Here is a 21,267-nt window from a genome sequence, read left to right as displayed (position 1 = left end):
GACAGACCATGGTAGGTATTATTTATCTTCAGTCACATGTGTAAATAGGAGATAAAGCAGGACAGAAAGTGCACATATTGATATACAATAACAGCAATAATATTCTTATTTATACAGAAAATTAGGTAACAGTTGGAAAGCATAACAAAAATAATTGACAAAGTCCATCCAACCATTCATTCATCTCTCCGTTCAGAAGAACACAAAGCAGCATTCAACCCTTGCTTGCATTCATACTAAGTCGAAGATGTGAAAGAAAGCCAACTCAATCAATCAAAACCTAAGCAGATACTGGGACCAGATGTGAATTCCACACAGACAATGGGAGAGCTGGGAATTGAGCCTGAGCTCCTGGAGCTATAAGGCAGTGCACACTAATCACTGCAGCGATCACTGTAAACGGTAAAAATGGTGTAGGACTTCAAGTCAGAGAGACGCTCAACAAAACTACAGTTGTGTGTATTGTTTTAACAGGTATAGCAGTACAATCACTATAAAAAGTGAATGGGACAGTGTAATCAATCCATAATTATTGTGTATAGAATATATGGCACCTTTCAAAAGAAACTATCATAAGATATTAGATGAGGTGTTTCACGAAGCAAAATAAAGTGCAAGAAACGAGTATGAAGGTTGCCTGAGCGCTGTGGTCATCTTTAACGTCAACGTGTGTTTTTTTCCATTTTGACATTAAAAAAAGGGAGAGCTGAGTTACATTTTTATAAAGGGCGGTGCAGTGGTTAGTACCGTTACCCAGTGACGGCCAAAGCCCTTATGACCAAACCCCACCACCAAACCGGATGACGGCGCCGTAGGGGGCCACCTTTGCCGCTGCCTCGCGATCAGTGCTTCTTGGATTCAAACTCCACTCTCCGTTGTTGTCCATGGGTCGTTGGCACGTTCTTCCATTCCCTATGTGGTATTTCCTTCTACATACTCAAAGTCATGCAGTTTAATGTAATTGGTAACTTGAAATTGAACCCGTATGTTCGTTGGCCCTTCATGGAATCGCGCCTTGTCAAAGAGCTACTCCCGTCTTAATACTGATGCGTTTTGATTCCACCTCAGACCCCAAAGTGGATTTTGTTCCATTTTCCTGTTTTTTTGTTTTTTTTTTCATTCGTTTATGTTTGGATATATGGTGCTAAATTTACACTATTTAAGCGAGTGTAGACGAGTGGGTGCACTGGGTGGATGCTCATCGTGAGCCCTACGCTGCCGGGATTGGCTCCGGATCCCTGCGAACCCGAAATGCAGAAGTGAGTTAGAAACGTAACAGATTGGTTGAGATTTACCTTCTTCACATCTCCAGAAAATAGATGGCTTCACTTTGCGTATCCAATTCCTCAAAAAGGAATAATAGTTTAATCCCTGCGCCCCCACCGACGCCGTCGTGTACAGTGCGCGACTGCTTGAAGTCGCTACCCCCTTGGCCACTTCTGAACATTCCTGCTGAAAGATTTAATTTGCAGACTTTGCCATCATAAAACCATAACGGCGTTTGTTGCATTGACTGCATCTTGGTTATAGTACAAGAGAGTAACGGTTTAAAGCTAACATTAATTCTCATTCAGTATTAATATATTTTACATTTTGCCTTTGGTTAAACAACACGTAAGGATTAAATACTGCCTCAGCAATGCCATCGATAGATAGATAGATAGATAGATAGATAGATAGATAGATAGATAGATAGATAGATAGATAGATAGATAGATAGATAGATAGATAGATAGATTTCATTCATGCGGTATCCGCAGTGATACTGAGGTGGTCTCTGCTGGCTTTGCTGGGGACTCGCTGAGCGCCACAAGGTGCTCCTCCTCCGCTGACAGATCGCTCCGCTCTTCAGCCGCCAGACTCATCAGTCCTCTTCTGTGCAAGCAGAACAGAGTTGCTTTCTGAGAAGCAAGACTTTTCGAATCGCAAGGAGGAAAAAGAAAGAACCCTCATGAATCTGCGCAAGGTCAAGCATCCACTGAGCTGTTGGGAAATTGAAACGCTGCCTTGAATGTATTTGGATTCATTTAATGCAGTCCCGTTGCGCTCCGTTTACCGAGTTTTTCGGATTTTGTCGGAGATTTAAAGGACTGGAGTGCAATATTTTGAAAAGTACCGCTGCAGGTAACATTTTCTTGTCTTACTTTTACCGAGTAAACACGCTTATTATCACCTTATCGTAAAAGACAGTAATATTAATAATGAAAACAATCATCTCTGTTGTGTTAGCTTTGGGTTTCTTCACATAAAACGGTTTAAATTAGGTTGTGTTTTGATATAAGCAAATAGCCATCCGTGTTTATGTGTTTATTTCGTCTGTGATGTTTGTACATAGTTGGGAGAAGTACGAAAACACTGTATCTTTAGCAGAGTAGAATCGCTACACCTGTACATCTCTCGTGAAAACGTGAAAGCACCGCTGGTATCCTACTTGCAACATCATTTAACAATGTTTAAAAAGTCATATAAAGAGACAGACACGAGGAGGAGCTGATCTTAAACTAGTGCGTTTTACTATCTATCTATCTATCTATCTATCTATCTATCTATCTATCTATCTATCTATCTATCTATCTATCTATCACATCTTAATAGTTGTCTTTGAGAAAAGGGACCGTCTGTTTTCATTTTGTCAAATGCTCCATCACGGAGAGCGCCAGCCAATTCCAGCACCAAATATCGCATGACAGGAACCATGCCTGGACTGAATGGCACACTCAAGAAAGCAGAATATTGTAATTAATGTTTAAATTTACCGGCATGCTATATATGCCATGGCCACAAAAGAAGAATGAAAGACTGGACTTTTATTCTGCACTGTAGAAAAAAACACCTGATTTCTGTGAAGATTTTATTGTTTCAAAAAACTGTGCGTCAATCGGACTTTGCGCGGTTTCTTTCATTATTTGAATAAAACGGATTTAGTGTCACATTTACTTCTTTCTTTCTTTCTTTCTTTCTTTCTTTCTTTCTTTCAATAAACCACATTTAATACCTAATATGCTTCAGATTAATTGGAAATTAGTTCTCAACGCGTATTGAGCGCATACGGTTAAATACAACGCCGATTATGTCACATGTGTATGCAAGTATACGTTTTGGAAAAACTAAAACAAACAAATTCATTTGTTAAAATAATGTTAAAACTCTGCGATTATTTGTTGAAGGGTGTATTCATTAACGGTATTTAATTACACATTTTATATGTTGTTTTCTTAAATCAGAGGTTCCACACTCATATAACCAAGAGTGTACTGTATGCCATGTGTTTAGTGTATTTTTCAATGTATTTGTTTGATCTTTCCAGATAATTCATATATATGTTATAAAACTTTTCTCACATAGCCTATATACTGTTTAAATTCAGTATGTATACTGTATGTCTGTATATAGAAATATAGTTGATTTCAAAGAAAAAAGATGTTAAGAAAAGATTTGGCATAGTTACAGTTAAATGTTGGATAAATAATAAAAGTATATATGCAAACCTGTGTGACTTAGCCAAGTTAGTAAATAGGCATAGCAGATAGCAGGGCTGCCTCACAGCTCCAAGAAACTTGGTTCAAATCCTGACTAGGTCTCTGTCTACGGAGAATTTGCACCTTCTCTCCACATATGCATGAGCTTGTGTCTCCATTCAATATATGAACGGAGACTCTACATTGGTTCTTCATAAATGAGTATACCCAATGAAGGTCGTGCATTCTGTAAAGAGCTGACTCCTGCCTGACACTTGATGCTCTGACTCTTATGGCCCTGAATGAATTAGGAGGGTCAGTCAATTGGTAGATGGATAGTTTGAATATATTATATGGATACTTAATCTGTAAGTGCACAGTGCTAATAATTGTCCAGGTATGACATCCATATTGTTGTTATAGTTATAATGATATTATAATTAAATATAATTTTTAGCAGTAGAAGTACTATTAAGTATAGTTTTCTATATTTTCTTAAAGCATAAACATATGGTCATATACTGTATGTCTGAGGTTGGCACTGCATATTTGTATTTTACTGGCCTATTACTTCATTTTTTTATACAAGATGCTACAAGTTGTTACTGTTCTCTTAGTAATATTGTTCTCATCAATTATTTTAACATAATTAGTAATACTTATTGAAATAGAAAAATAATTCAAAATGTGTCATATTTTACTTGTAGCAGTGATATTAGGTATAAGTCAATAAGAATGTCTTTTGTTGCATAATATATTTATTCAAGAGAAGGATGGATCCCCATGTCCTTGATATATGGAAAAGATGGGGGAGTTAGAGAAGGCAGTTGTGGGTATGATTCAAAGTTAACTATTGGTAAAGCTAGCACCATCACAGGACTGACTCTGGAGGCTGTTGTGGAGAAGAAGATGATGTCTAAATTGGATGTCATCACCAGTAATTTTGCCAATCCCTCTAAGGGATGCTTTCTTGAAGTACTTTCAGTCACAGGCTTATTTAGCCATGGTGCAATAAGAAACACCTCTGGGGATCTTTTCTGCCCGCTGCCATTAGGCACTTCCAACGCTTCATCCAGACTTCCCTTCCATTTAGGAGCCGTAGGAAGATAGAACAGACTTCAATGTATTAGTTATTTTTAGCATACTATTTGTAGCATTGTATGCTTTAATCTTAATCTGTTTTATGTTTTTGCTGTGCTATGCACGTGAATTTCTCTTTGGGGCTTAATAAAGTATAACTGACCTAATCTAACAGAAATAATTACACATGGATAGTATAGTTTAGTAGGTAATTCAAACTTGGTTATATAATATCCATAAATTGCTCAAATATCTTAGAATAATGTGATGTGCTTTAGGACATGTTTGTAATGGCCACAGGAAGTAGAGGGTGACATAGGATTAACAGCTACAGTCCACGTCAAATGTAATAGTAAAAAACAGTTTCATGTGTACAACAGAAAACAGTGATTTAAGATCTTATCATAGCTCCTAGCCCAGAGATATATGTGCAGAAGTGGTGCTCGTCATGCTTTATCAAATCAAAAACAAGACAAAAATTAACAGAAGTTTATAGTCACGTAAAAGGTTTAGCAAAATGACATCCTACATAATATGAATATGTACAGAGAGAGAGAGAGAGGGAGAGAGAGATAGATAGATAGATATACAAATACTGTATTAATAATTAACTTAAGGTAAGTTCCACAAAGAAATTCTTTGGCACTTTTTAAATAATAACACAAATTAAAATCAACATAGTGACAAGAGCTAAAAATGAAGGAAATCTTATAAGTCTTTTCACCCTAAAGTTGGCCAATACAGCAATATAATACTCACTGTCAACTTCATTGTGAGTCTTCAGGCTGTCTCATAAACACATCATATGAAGGTGTCTGACAAAAATGATGTGTATAGAACTTTACATATTATATTAGCAGCACTGGTTCTTCCATAGGCAAGTCTCTCCTGTAGGGTAATTGGACTGGAGAAATATGACAAAAGTTTCTTACAAAATAACAAAACAGTTGAGGGTGGCAATGTGAGGAAGTTCTTAGCACTGCTGCCTTGTGCATCCTGTGGGCTAGGTTTGAATCCTGTGTCCATATGTTGTCCATGTGTAGCCTGCATCTCATCTGAACAAATAGCCATTTTGTTTAAATAAAGTGGATATTCAGTAATTTTATCTGTGTTTAGATTAAATTCTAAATGCCCAGCTTTTTACATTTTCCATTTTTCAACTTGACTTCTTTTCCCCTCTGTTCCATTAATATTCTCAAGAGTGAATTTCACTGAGTCACTCACTCTGTTAATCACTTTTTGTATTTTGAACACTTTTGTTAGTTTTCCCACTCAGTGCAAACTTAATGGAATCATCTAACATGTTATTGTATTGTAGCACATGCCATTTGTCTGCAGAGACACACCAGCCACCTCTAGAGTCGACAGAGTCTAGGGCAGGAATCGGGTATCTTTTATGGCAGGGTGGTGATCATAGTGGTGCCGTTTGAAGTGAAGGTCTTTGTTTATATTTTACCCTTATGAAAATGAAATGCATTAAAAAATATATATATATATTTAAATTTATTACCAACAATTACTTTATTTAAAAAAGTTATTCTTAAAAGATACATATTTTACAGTATCTGCCAATACACTGAAGTACATTATAAAATATGTAAATTATAGCCATTTTTGTATATGGTAATACATTTTTCAAAGTATAAAAACATAGTTCTTAATATATTCTTTAAATAGATTGAGGAGTTTGCTGCCATAAATATTTAAAAAAATATATTACAATATAGGGGCGGCACGGTGGCGCAGTGGTAGCACTGCTGCCTCGCAGTTAGGAGACCGGGTTAAACTTCGGGTCCTCCCTGCGTGGAGTTTGCATGTTCTCCCGTGTCTGCGTGGGTTTCCTCCGGGCACTCCGGTTTCCTCCCACAATCCAAAGACATGCAGGTTAGGTGGATTGGCGATTCTAAATTGGCCCTAGTGTGTGCTTGGTGTGTTTGTGTGTGTCCTGCGGTGGGTTGGCACCCTGCCCAGGATTGGTTCCTGCCTTGTGCCCTGTGTTGGCTGGGATTGGCTCCAGCAGACCCCCGTGACCCTATTCGGATTCAGCGGGTTAGAAAATGGATGGATGGATTACAATATATTTAAAATTTTTAAATACTGGTTATACTGTGCAATATATTTTAATATATATAATTTAATATATATAAATATATTATTACTAGGGAGGCAAGCCCTCCTGGAGCCTTTGGTGCCCAACCCCCAGTTGCGGCCAGAATGTTAGTAAAATCTTTAAATGTACAAAAGAAAAATGATTATTTATTGGAGTCAAAAATCACAAAATTCAATAAATATGTAAAAGAAAAATGAATTATTATTTAACAGAGTAAAAATCACAAAATGAGAATAAAATATTTACTCTCTTACCAATCCTATTAAACTGAGGTCGACTATGCTCGATGAACGACTTTCTTGATAGTTTAGTTTATAATTTAAAAATGCAAAAACAATCTGAAAATCTAACATCACATTAAAGTTCAATAAATTCTGAAAAGAATGAAAGCAAACATATATATGTAGATATAAAAATAAGTCAAAATTTAAGCGTGACAAAAAATGTGACATTAAAACGTCACATAAAATCGTTGCAATTTTAGGCTTAGGATTTTTTATATATTTTATACATTCTTGATTTTGATATGATGACTTATAATTTCACTTGTAGCTTGTAACTTAATATCTTGATACGCTACATGAGAATGTACAGTTTTCACTAATATAAGTTTTGCTTGGGATCCAATGCACTAATATATTATATATTGTGAAGCACATGTGTGTACAGCCGCCGTAACGCAGACACAGACAGACAGGGCACAGGTTTTAGTCCACACAGCACAAGGTTTATTTACAAGTGCGCTTTACAGCACCAAGGTGAAACACCAACACAGTCCCTTTGCCGCCGTCTCCAGTCCTTCTGACAGGCTTTGTCCTCTTCCTCTTGACTCTGCCCGCTGACTCCTGGTGACTGTGCCCTTTTTATAGGGCACCTGGAAGGGCTATGTGCTGCCATATCGGGCCCTGCAAATGTCCATGTGCCCCTGGCGCTGGCCAAGGGCCCCAAAAGATTTGAGCTTCTATGCTCATGACCTGTGGCCCCACTGGAAACCAAGGGGTTTGCCCTCTGTCGGGAGAAACAATCTTGAATATTCTCTTTCCCCTGGTCTATCCATAATCAGGGCGTCCTGGCTGGGTCAGCCAAAACACATATTTGTCCCAATGTGACCCCAATTCAGCGTGCCCACTACTTAACCCAGTTGTGGTCCTTCCTATATCTGGAGACGTTCTTCCAAACCAGTGGCCTCTTCCCTCTTCACCTCATAAAATGAACACTTACTTCTAGGTTTCCATCTGACTCTGGACCTAGCGGAAAGAGTGGAGGATCTTAATAGCCTGACCTTAATATTTTACTGGTGTCATTACATTTCTCCAGTGAAGACCTCTCAGATCAGATTCCTTCTGTGAAACCTTCCACAACATGTGCCTGGAGCCACCTTGTCAGCCACAGGTATCACTAGGGACTTTCAAAATTCATTTTGCCTTAAGGTCACAGGCATCATTGCAGGAACCCAATATCAGTAGCTGCTAGGTAGTGCATATTCACCTGTATGAGATGTAGTAAAATCGACTGCTACTCAGCCTACATCGCTTTACAATGTTAATACTGTAATGTGAAGTTTTATTTGAGTCCTTAGGCTGAGGAACAAGTAAAGTGTTTCCTGAAATTTAAAGAAAGCATACACAATTGTTCCAGAATGGAAGAAACTGCAGCTTAAATGCTGGCACAGCTACCTACTTGAAAAATGTTATAGTGAATTACAGGGAGTTAGGAATAAACTGGATTCATTACGAAGACCAAGTCAGTTGAAAAAGACAAGCCAAACAAATTAATGATTTTCCTAAAGCATAGGTCCGAACCCACAGTATATTCTGTGTCTTATACACAATAAATTTGGGAAAAAGTTTGTTACAATATATTACGTGAAATATGTGTCATTATATTTAGGATATAATCATAAAAATATTTATATTATGCTAAATATATATTCACATATGTTTGGCTATATTACAGTATATTTCATTTTGTAGGGGATCAATTTAATTCTTTTATTGTTCCAAGAAGATTTGACAGAAAGACCACAACATAATATTAAAACTCAGCAATCAAACATATATGTAGTTTAAATGACATTTAGCGATACACATAATACTTATGGTGAAACATTAGATCAAACATATTGCACATAAAAGTTAAAACAACATATAGACTTGACTGATGCAAATGCTAACTGTTCGTCCCATAAGTTAAGCTTGTGGATGTTTAATAAAGTTGAAGTTCTTTAGAAGATTAATAAGTGTTGGGATAAAGGAGTATTTGAACCAGTTGCTTTTTATCCTTGGAACGTTGAACCTGTGGCCTGATGACAACACCTGAATTGAAGAATTTAGTGGGTGAGTTCTGTCTGACACAATACACCCTGCTTTCTGCAATACTTGCTTATTATACAGGTCTGTGAAATTTGACATTATTTTACTATTCTGTTTTACAATTAGTTTTTTTCTGTTTTTGTTGCAGACATTAAGATTTCCAAACCAGGACAACAGAACATAAGTAAAGGCAGACTTAACACAAGATTTATAAAAGTGTTACAACAAGGGCAGGGCTCATATTAAAAAGACTCATCTTCTGTAAAACAGCAGTGGTACTGCTATCCCTTTTTACTTTATCATATACAAAGTATATACGAATTATAGGGAAAGTACTATAATTGTCCAAAGATTCAATGTTGAGATTTTGATGAATCTCGACACTTTAGACCTCCCTGACTTTCTCATATACGAGGTGTTGGAATCTTCAAAAATTCAGTTTCGAGATTTTGATGAATCTTGATGTTTTAGACCTCCCTGAGTACGAAAACACCATTTTTGGAATTATGTCTGTGTGTCTGTTTCTGTGTGTTTGTGTATGTAAACATGAATAACTTGAGTACGCTTTCCATTAGGTCAACCAAATTCTGCATTTGGTACAAAACATAGATTTCTATCAACTTTTGGGCTATTTATGCTAACTGGAAGTGGTACCTTTTATTCATGCTGCTGCAGAGTCTGATTTATTCAACTATACTTTTATCAAAATTGTTTAATATATTATTAGTTTGATTTGTTGCTGATGGTTATCTACTATACATAATATAAAAATATAAGGTACTTTTCTATTATCGGGACATACGGTTCAAAATCAGACAATTTACCCCTACCCAAATCCTAAACTTACCCTCATAAATCAGGCAGCAACAGTAACCTGGGTCTCTAATCTTAATAAAATAACCCTCTGGAACCTAACCCTAATATTAAAATTAGTCTCCAAAATTGTAAGGCTGCAGGCACATGGCACCTTAATTTGCATCATGATAATAGAAAAGGACCAAATATAATCATTGTCTTGTGGTTTACTCCTCAAATATTCATCCCCATATCTGAGTATACAAGAAAGTCTAGGGGAGACCACTCCCGATTTTTGAAGATGGCTTCTGTATTTTCATTTTTAGGAGGTTATTTAAAATAACATTGCTTTATCAGTTAAAATTAATCAAAATACTTATGTTACTATATATATACAGTGGTGTGAAAAACTATTTGCCGCCTTCCTGATTTCTTATTCTTTTGCATGTTTGTGACACTTTCTGATCATCAAACACATTTAACCATTAGTCAAATATATCACAAGTAAACACAAAATGCAGTTTTAAAGGATGATTTTTATTATTTAGGAAAAAAATCCAAACCTACATGGCCCTGTGTGAAAACGTAATTGCCCCCTTGTTAAAAAATAACCTAACTGTGGTGTATCACACCTGAGTTCAATTTCGTAGCCACCCCAGGCCTGATTACTGCCACACCTGTTTCAATCAAGAAATCACTTAAATAGGAGCTGCCTGACACAGAGAAGTAGACCAAAAGCACCTCAAAAGCTAGACATCATGCCAAGATCCAAAGAAATTCAGGAACAAATGAGAACAGAAGTAATTGAGATCTATCAGTCTGGTAAAGGTTATAAAGCCATTTCTAAAGCTTTGGGACTCCAGCGAACCACAGTGAGAGCCATTATCCACAAATGGCAAAAACATGGAACAGTGGTGAACCTTCCCAGGAGTAGCCGGCCGACCAAAATTAGCCCAAGAGCACAGACACAACTCATCCGAGAGGTCACAAAAGACCCCAGGACAACGTCTAAAGAACTGCAGGCCTCACTTGCCTCAATTAAGGTCAGTGTTCACGACTCCACCATAAGAAAGAGACTGGGCAAAAACGGCCTGCATGGCAGATTTCAAGACGCAAACCACTGTTAAGCAAAAAGAACATTAGGGCTCTTCTCAATTTTGCTAAGAAACATCTCAATGATTGCCAAGACTTTTGGGAAAATACCTTGTGGACTGATGAGACAAAAGTTGAACTTTTTGGCAGGCAAATGTCCCGTTACATCTGGCATAAAAGGAACACAGCATTTCAGAAAAGAACATCATACCAACAGTAAAATATGGTGGTGGTAGTGTGATGGTCTTCGGTTGTTTTGCTGCTTCAGGACCTGGAAGGCTTGCTGTGATAGATGGAACCATGAATTCTACTGTCTACCAAAAAATCCTGAAGGAGAATGTCCAGCCATCTGTTCGTCAACTCAAGCTGAAGGGATCTTGGGTGCTGCAACAGGACAATGACCCAAAACACACCAGCAAATCCACCTCTGAATGGCTGAAGAAAAACAAAATGAAGACTTTGGAGTGGCCTAGTCAAAGTCCTGACCTGAATCCAATTGAGATGCTATGGCATGACCTTAAAAAGTCGGTTCATGCTAGAAAACCCTCAAATAAAGCTGAATTACAACAATTCTGCAAAGATGAGTGGGCCAAAATTCCTCCAGAGCTGTAAAGACTCATTGCAAGTTATCGCAAAGCGCTTGATTGCAGTTATTGCTGCTAAGGGTGGCCCAACCAGTTATTAGGTTCAGGGGCAATTACTTTTTCACACAGGGCCATGTAGGTTTGGATTTTTTCTCCTAAATAATAAAACCATCATTTAAAAACTGCATGTTGTGTTTACTTGTGTTATATTTGACTAATGGTTAAATGTGTTTGATGATCAGAAACATTTTGTGTGACAAACATGCAAAAGAATAAGAAATCAGGAAGGGGCAAATAGTTTTCACACCACTGTATGTATATATATATATATATATATATATATATATATATATATATATATATATATATATATATATATATATATATGCAGTATATATGGACACAAAATACCTGAGAAAGGTTTAATGTGGTAATTGCATATAATATTACTTTCCTTAGTTATCTACTACAGCATATCATTGAGAAAAAATTAAAAGGGACTGAAATGCAATGTGAAAGCAGTGCATTATTTGAAGATAAAGAAGCTTGTGGATTTATATACTAGATTACTCATTCTGGAGGTGCCTAGAGATCTTTTTTATTAAAGGCGATTGAACACAGTATTCATGTTTGGAGTTAGAATTTCCCCGCATATATTCCTCCAATTTTGAAATGTATTTCCCCCAAGCTTTACTGTCGATTACATGGCTCATAACACATGAACATTTTCTTTGTGATGCATAAACCATATATATTTTTTAATAAAAACTCAACAGATAGAGTGGTTTGCAGCAGCGTTGATGCCTTGTCGCACACATTAATACAAAAGATGTATTTCTTTGAGATGTATTTTGATTTAATAATTGGGCTTTATGTTTCATTTTTACTTAGTCATCTGATTGACCTTCAGATTGTTATGCTTGCATGCTGTGATTTTATGAATAAGCAATGTCAGTTTTGATCAACATTAAGGAACATGCTGGTCAAGTCAGCTGTTAAAGGAAAGCCAGCTGAGTTACTTGGGCTTTAGTTTTATTTTACATATTTTTTAATTGCAACTGTTCTTCAGAGTACTACTAATAAAACAATTTTCTGCTGGTTCAAGGGCTCCCGATTTTAAAATATGCCTTACATACAAGCTCTCTTTTTCCATTTTTAATTTATTTTCTGAGATTTTGTTGCATGTGGGTTTTATTTTTTGATAACATATCTTTATTTGTTTTTATTGAACCTAGTAAGTTTAACCGAATGATGTTCAGCAGTTTTTAATCATAGCTACTGAAGTACACAGTCCCATGGTACTAAAATAAAAGGCAAAAAGGAACCAAGTTAAAGATTAATAGCTGTTGATACATCTTGTGTTTTGTAAACAGTTACTACACAAAGCTAAATTTGACAATCCTCTCATTTGTCATTTCTGTCCCTTGGGCATTCGTGCATTCTGTATCCTGGACTTTGTCTTGCCTGCCTATGAGCCATCGTGTTTGTCTGCTGCTCAATTGCCCCTTTATTCAGGATTGTTTCTTGCTTGTCAATGTGATTCAGCACCTTGTCTGCTTATTATTTCTCATTTTTCATCTTTTTCTTCTTATTATGGTGTTATTTGTTACGTAAATTGCTTCTGTGAATTGCTTGATGCTCAGAAGATGCTGCTGCTGTTGTTTGACTTTACACTATGTCACGTGATTGTGTGCTTACTTTGCTGTAACAAACACATGACTACATATAATTTTCCCACGGTTGCTGCTGCTTAAAATGTTTTTAATTTCTGTTCATAAGCTTTCGACTAAGACCAGGACCAAGACCAAGACCAAGGTTCTAGCCCCAGCAATTTAGGAGTAATTGCATGACAGACAAACCTTAGCATTTTATAATATATGTTTGATGTCTTATTATTTTGTAAAATTATTTTAGGATGTGGTGTCAGTGTCAGTTGATTTGGAACCTTAGTCAGGGTGAATGGACATTGTCCCTTATTGTCCATTGTTTTGATGACCTGTTTCTCTCTCAGTGTCCAGAACATGTGCCCCTTCAGCAGCTCAAGCGTGTCCCTTTGTGTATACACCACAGACTTTAATGAGCTAATGCCCCATGGTGTACGGAGCGTGCGCACTTTTACTTTCATACATGCTGCCCAGTGTGTAACAGCGCCCTCTCAGTATCATCAGAGTACAGCGCCTAGGGAGGGTTTGATCCCCCACAGTGTGTGCCCTTTAACTTTCATAAATGGCTCCCCTCAGCAGATGACGCCCTAGGCAGCCACCTGTGTTGCCTAGTGGATTGCCCGTCTCTGTGTGGTGTATTCTGTGTTAAGTTTGCAAGTCACTCCTATGTCTGTTTTCCTCCCACAGTGTACAGTCACGCTGTTAGGTCAGCCAGTGTCTAAAATTATTCCATTGTGATTGTGCTTGTGTCGGTTGTTATGGACTGTTGACCCTTACAATACTTCTTCCTGTCCTGTGTCAGCACGCAACTATTGTACTGATTGTGTTGTAAAAACAAAAAAACTTTACTGCACAATATTTAGAGTTGAGTGGCAGAAATACAGTTAGTGTTAAAAAAAAGAGAAATTCAAAAGGAGAGTCTGAAACACTGGCATGAAACAAAGACAGGCAGTGTGGTGAAGTGGTTAAGGTTTTGGACTTCATACTCAAGGTTGTGAGTTCAAGTCCTGCTACTGACACTGTGTGACACCATGAGAAAGTCACTTGACCTGCCTGTCCTCCCATTGGAAAACCAAAATAAATGTAACTAATTGTATCATAATTGTTGGAAGTCGTCTTGGATAAAGGTGTCCGCCAAATAAGTACCGTATAAGTCGGGTCTTGAAACCTGAAAAATTGATCATACAAATCAGACCCTGATTATACACCCATTCAAAAATACGACACTTCATTTTTTATTTTTTATACATCTTCTTGGTTCCTCCAATCTTGCACCAGTGTCCAGTTTCTCAGACACATCGAATTTTGTTGCAGCAGCGCAGTTACCAATTTCTTTCGCCACTTCAACTACTTTTAATTTAAAATCAGCTTCATATTTTCTTCTGATTGAATGCTGTAGATAAGGGATGCTCTTACGATAAAGGTGTATGAGGGTGTGAGATACAAAAAACACAAAACAGTGCAAACGTCGCTTCAGAATAGTTTGGGTATTAACATGTGGTCACATAGGCACAATACATAGAAAAAAAAAGCCAGTGTGCTCTGTGGTTACTCTCTCAGGTGGGTGTTAGCAAATCATAATCTCGTGGACAAATAGTGTGAGTTTTCTGCATTCGACTTATACAACCGACATTATAAAATACTAGAAATTATACGGTAAAATCAAGCCTGACTTATCTGCGGGAGAACTTAAACGCAAGTATATACGGTAAATGTAAACAATGGAGAATCTAAGCACCCACACTTTAATCAATCTTATCCTTAGAAACTAAAGAAGAGTCATACCCAACCATTCCTAAATACTGTAAGTACTGAAACTTCCATCCATTATCCAACCTGCTATATCCTAACTACAGGGTCACAGGGGTCTGCTGGACCAATCTCAGCCAACACAGGGAGCAAGGCAGGAAACCAAACCTGGGCAGGGCGCCAGCCCACCGCAGGGCGCACACACCCACACACCAAGCACACACTTGGGACAATTTAGAATTGCCAATGCACCTAACCTGCATGTCTTTGGACTGTGTGAGGAAACCGGAGTGCCCGGAGGAAACCCACGCAGACAACATACAAACTCTATGCAGGGACAACCCGGGGAGTTAACCCAGGTCTCCTAACTGCAAGGCAGCAGCACTATCACTGCGCCACCATGCCACCGTACTGAAACTTTTAAAGCAAAAATTGCTCATTTTTTTTCCACTAGATAGAGAGATAGAGACGGGGAAACAAAGACAGGGAGGTCTTTCCTTAAGTTTATTCCAAGTTCCAACACTCCCTTATGAATGTCATCACATTTTAAAACAGCGGCTTGGTGACACTGCATGACATGTGACTTCTGCATCATCTGTAAACAGTATGGGAATGGACATAGAAAAATAATGCACAAAATGACTCCACTCATTTAACCAAATGATGATATGATGAATTCACAAAAATACATTAAAAAAAGAATCAAATAAAACAATACAAAACAGTACAACACAGTAGACAAAAGTAAACAACACATATTAATTTTTAAGTTTTAAGTTTTCTGAACTGTAACATGGAGACTAAAACAAAGCAAACAACATTTAATGTTAAAAGACCATAATGCTAGCCTGAAGAGATTGCTTGACCCTACAATATTAAAGCTAACATCAAATGCAGGGGTTCTTAAGCTTTTTAATCTGAGGACCCAAATCTGAATTTTATACGGCTATAATGACATAATGACCTTGACAAATAATAATTACTTTATGACCAAGAACAATAAATGGTTTTGCTTCCATTCACCCATATTTCTCACATGAATATTACTAAAGGAGAAAAGTGGAAAGCAAATTTATTGTTACTAAAACAATGATTATCATTTATGGTATTTTTTTATCTTGATTTTCAGAAGGCTTTTGATAATGTACCACATGAAAGGTTAGTGATCAAACTAAAAGAAGTGAGAATTCAGGGTTTGGTCTCTAGGTGGGTACAAACTCGGCTCAAACACAGTGAGTAGAACATTTTTAGAATTTGGGGATGTTAAAACCGTCATGGGGCTGCAACTCTTTTAATATACATAAATGATCTGGATAAGAATGTGATTAGTAAGAATGGTTAAGTTTTCAGATGATACCAAATTAGGTGGAAGATAATCCAGAATCAGAGTTGTTACAGAGGGAATTGAACAGACCTGTGGCAGATGAAATTAAAAGCAATTAAATGTAAGGTTTTACATGTAGGATGTAAAAATATTATATTTAAATACACAATAAGAGGTCCGAGTACACCTTATGTGAAGGATCTGGGAGACGTAGTGGTCATCAAGACAGTGTAAAGAAACGATCAAGAAAGCTAATAGGAAGTTAGGTTATAAAGCATGATGTAAAGTATACAAGTCAGAAGAGGTTATCCTTAAATTATATAATGCACTAGTGAAGCCTCTTCTGGAGTACTGTTGAGTTTCGGTCTCCATTGTCTCCATACTATTAAAGTGACATAGCAGAACTAGAGGAAGACCAGAGGAGAGCAACTAGGCTGACTCTGGGACAGAGTGGTATAAGCTGTGGGGAGAGATTAAAGGAGTTTAACCTTTTCAGTTTAAGAAAACAAAGATTAGGATGAGGCATGACTGAAGTGTTTAAAATTATGAAGGGAAATAATACAGTTGATCTTAGCTATTGCTATAAAATAAATTGTAGTAAAGGTATAGATTCCTGAGAAACATCAATACCAGGGTAAGATTAGTGTAAGATTTGGTAAAACTGAAAGATATAAAGTCTTCTAGATAATGGGTGTGGTGAGATGATTTAATGATTTTTGAAAGGAAAGTTTGCATGGTCACTTAACTTAGTCACTTGACTAATGGCACTAGATAATGAACTAGTGATCAAAACAAAAAAAGGAAATTGCTTCAATTTATTTACCTTGTCTTAAATAACCTTAAACATCAAATAAGCTGAACCATTAACAATATATTTTTTGTAAATGAGTTTTCAAATTGTTCAGCATATCCAGGTTTTCATCTAAAAATGAAAAAAACGAGTAAAAAAATTAAGCCACATAGCTAAATTATACCTAAAAATTATGCTGTATTGATATATTATTCAGGTGATAGGATAAATTTAGTTGAAGAATTCAGTACACACACTAGCCTGAAATGTTTAATGCTACTGACAAACATTGTGATGAATATGAAATGCTCCTCTCTACAGCCTGTCTCACTCTTTTGATATTTATGGTGTTTTTACAGTTTTTAGTCATCCAACAAACACATCCTTCAGACTACCAGTAAACTAGAATTTATCAAATCAGTGTAAAATACTGTTATGAAAAGGAATTTTTACTCCTTGAAGGACATTAAACTTGATATATAAACCTCTTTGCACCTCTGTCACAAATTAAGATTCAATGTATGTCATAATGGTGAACACACAATGTGGCACTGATCAGTTGTCCTCGGCCACTGAAACTAAATTTGACCTACAACATTCCCCCACCCTATTCACTTATCCCTCCACAACATCCCATAAATTCTCTCATTCTTGAGCCACACCTTCTGTTTCCATTTTGAGATGTTAAACTAATACCAGATTCCCTCCGACTCACAAGCTTCTCTCTGTGTCGCCCCCATTCCCCTTTCTTATATATCTTTGCTTGCCAGTCATCTCAGTTTGATTGTTTCACAGGATGTGAGAGGGGTGGTGGTGTCGTGGGGAATATTTATTATATTTTCATAGCAAAGAAATAAAAGCTGTCTGTGATGCGCTGTTGGTGTTATTTATGGGCTGTGTCTCAGATCACATACTACCGCAATAACTGGAATGCTAAACAGATGGTGGTATGTCACTCAATACAGAACTTTCACTTGAAGAAAGCAGGCTAACTTTACTGCACAATCATGTGGTGACTCTTCATACACATGTCATACTCATCTCTGACTGACCCATAGTTTTAGAAACTCTGCTGTAACAACCATAACAGTGCTGAAAATAAAATTTAAAAAAAGAAATTTAGCCAACAAATGGAGGCTAGCTTTTCAAAAATGGCTGACAAAATTACCATTGTGCTGGTCTATGTTTATAACGGGGAAAAGTAGCCACTAAACCAACGTAATTGGGCCTAGCATTTCACATAAGTTCACCTTGATATCATGATGTAGTAGCAGTTTAGGATCACTGAAATCATGTTAAGACCAATAACCACTAAACATTAATCGATAAAGTAAGGAACAGAGCACAAAAGAAGCTCAAATGTTTGTCACACCTGCCACTTCTAGAAGGTGTTCTGCTACTGTACTACCTCAGAGTAAGACAGAAAGAGTTTTTAATGGTAAAGTTCAGAACTGGATTAACTTGGTACTTCTAATAGATATATAGATCTTCTATTTCATTTAAAATAAGGAGTCCCCTCAGATTATACCAGGAAGATGAAACCTACAAGGATCTTACATTAACCTTTGGAACTAAATACTCAAGACTATAGACTTCTTATGAGAGATGGAATAATAAATATGCAGAGAATATGGTAAGGTAGAATCATTGGATCAGGTCACATTTCTTGACTGCTTATTAGTCATTTTTACTCGTTACTACACTGAACTGGTAAATCTGCATTATCTGGTTAAAGAAGTGCTATGATAATGGTGCCCAGCTGTTCAGACTTCTGGATCAGTCATTCTTGATGCTTCCTGACTGATAATGGCCTGGCATATTTTAAACATTAGCTTTCATTATTAAATCATTTGCTTATGTTTGAAGGATAGCAGAGTGGTGCATGGGTGGAAATAGCATCCTGAATCATATCTAATGTTCTTTTTGGCTTTGCATATTTTACCTCTTTCAGAATGGATTTTCCTACCGGTACTCCAGTTTACTTCTCACTATCTCAAAGATGCACAGATCTGGTTAGCCGGCAACTTAAATTTGGGTGAAGAAGTGTGAGTGAGTGGGTCCTGTAGTAGGCTGCCATGTTGTCCAGGGTTGTTTCCTTGTTTGTGTTCACTGTTGCCAAGTAGAATCTGGTCCCTGTAACCCTAGATTGGAATAAACTGGTTTGGGAATATTGTGTTATATTTGTTGTACAGACAATTTACATTTATAAAGCACCAGAAACTCAAACAGGTATTAATATTCTGTTTTTGTGTCAGTATACCTAACATTTTTGTGTTTAATTATGTCTTTAACACGAGTGTAATAAAGATAATAGTTTCTCTTTTTTAACCAAAAGAGACAAATTGCATTGTACTTTATGCATACAGAAAACCAAATCTCAATCTGTAAAAAGTTGTGTTTGTTTAAATTGATTTAAAAAATAAGTAATGAAAAAGTAAAATGTTATCTAACACTGGCTCAGACAAAAAGCAGTCAAACAATGTTACTTTTCATGAAAAGCAATTCAGAGTAGTGGCCTACATTGAATTGTTCATGCAGTTGATTTGTCTCTGCTTGCGTGAATTAACTTTCATCTTGTACTTTTCTTCAGCTAAATCACAGTCTTAGTGTGAGCTTCTAACCAGAGTTACCATTTATTAGGATGGTTCTTCCTCTGGTGTCTCATGAGGAGATGGACATTACACAACTTTTTTACTAGAACTAATAACCAAAATTAGGCTAATGGCCATATTTTAGATGTTTTCAACTGTGAGGAGATCTAACTTTAATACAGATCACATCAAACATAAGCAACAGTAATTTGCATGTTTAACAATACAGTAGATACAGAAGAACGTATTGTTCTTTCTAACTTTTACATGATTGCTTTTTACTTTTTTTTCTTCACTGTTTTATGATATGCAGGGTATCAGTTGTTGCCAACTTCTGTGATATTTAGTTATGCATAGCACTTTGCTATGGACTGAAGCTTCCAAGTTGGACAAATTCAGTTGAAGAATTTGTATTTAGTTCAATACACTTACTACTTGAATTTGTATAAAAAGCTACTGTTTCATGAAACAAACAAAAATCCAAAGTATTTCAAAATGGTGCATAGAGAAATAAAACTTGTCTTTTCCATGATGACACTGACTATAAGTAATCATTGACCACAATATCATTTCAAGCTGTAAGTCTAGGAAAGCTCAATTCAAATTCAAGTTTATTGTCATAATTAAGGGAAAAACCCTGCCTGAGAGTTACAAGATGACCTGCAATGCTGTCGTTGGAGTTTGGAAGTGAACAAAAATACTAATGCATTGTGTTGATTCATGCATAGGAAATCCTTTAAAGTTATACGAGTACTATCTGGCATTCAGGAAGAACAGAACATGAGACCATGAAAGTGACAGAAGGAAAGAAGTCATGCTCCAAGGTGATCTTCAAGAGTTGTTCGATACTGGGAATTTTTGTGCAAACAAAGACAAGTATTTCCATCAAAGAAAGTGCTAATGTTGTGAGCTGTTCAGTTCAGATGGCATAAAAAGTGCCAAATGGAGGGAGCTCTAAATGTTGTTTATTTTAATTATAATGTTGTGTGTCTGTTATACAAGGTATGAAAATTAAGTTTGCAAACTCATCCTAGAAAAAAGTGCTGCATATCTCGTTGCGGAATATCACTATGGTCACTTTCGAAGTTACTCCCCTTGGGACTCTACCGATGCCAGCACCTAGTCCACCCTTCAAACCAATTTTGGAACTCTTTTTCTGGAATGGTCTAAGAGCTGTCATCGTATTACGCTTGCTGTCCTGAATGTCATTAAAATGTGTTTCTTTCAATACTTCCTTTATCTTTGAGTAAAGAAAAAAAGTCATTGGGGGCCGTGAGTAGGGAGGGTGTTCCAAAACTGTTACTGTATTTGTTTACTGGCTAATAACTCCCTCACAGACAGTGCCATGTGAGCTGGTGCATTGTTGTGAAGCAAGAGCCATAAGTTGTGGGCGAAAAGCTCAGGTCGTTTTTGTCTAACTTTTTCACACAGCCTTTTTAGCACTTCCAAATAGTAAACTTGGTTAACTGCTTGTCCAGTTGGTACAAACTCACACTGAATAATCCCACTGATATCATGACTTCCATTGTGCTCTGACACTTTGTTTCAGGGTCGTATTGGTACACCCATGTTTCATCACCAGTGATAACACGGCCCAAAACATCATCTTCTTGAAAAGGTCCTGGCCAACTTCAACTATCCTTTGGTTTTGTTCATCGGTGACCATTTTTGCACACACCTTTCCCATAGCAAGATTTTCATTTAAGATTTTCCTATTT

General features: G+C 36.8%; 1 protein-coding gene across 1 annotated transcript in view; it reads left to right on the top strand.

Annotated features, from left to right (window-relative positions):
• Positions 1 to 1,742: 1,742 nt before the first annotated feature.
• The window catches only part of vwc2 (von Willebrand factor C domain containing 2), a 94,380-nt gene continuing 74,855 nt past the window's right edge, over positions 1,743 to 21,267 (top strand). The window contains exon 1 of the mRNA XM_039737237.1: positions 1,743 to 2,124. The gene's annotated coding sequence lies outside the window, so the exon portion shown is untranslated. The remainder of the gene's footprint in view (positions 2,125 to 21,267) is intronic.

This window comes from Polypterus senegalus, chromosome 15, assembly GCF_016835505.1.
Source record: "Polypterus senegalus isolate Bchr_013 chromosome 15, ASM1683550v1, whole genome shotgun sequence".
NCBI classification, from domain to species: Eukaryota; Metazoa; Chordata; class Cladistia; order Polypteriformes; family Polypteridae; genus Polypterus; species Polypterus senegalus.
This window is presented reverse-complemented; position numbering and strand designations above follow the sequence as displayed.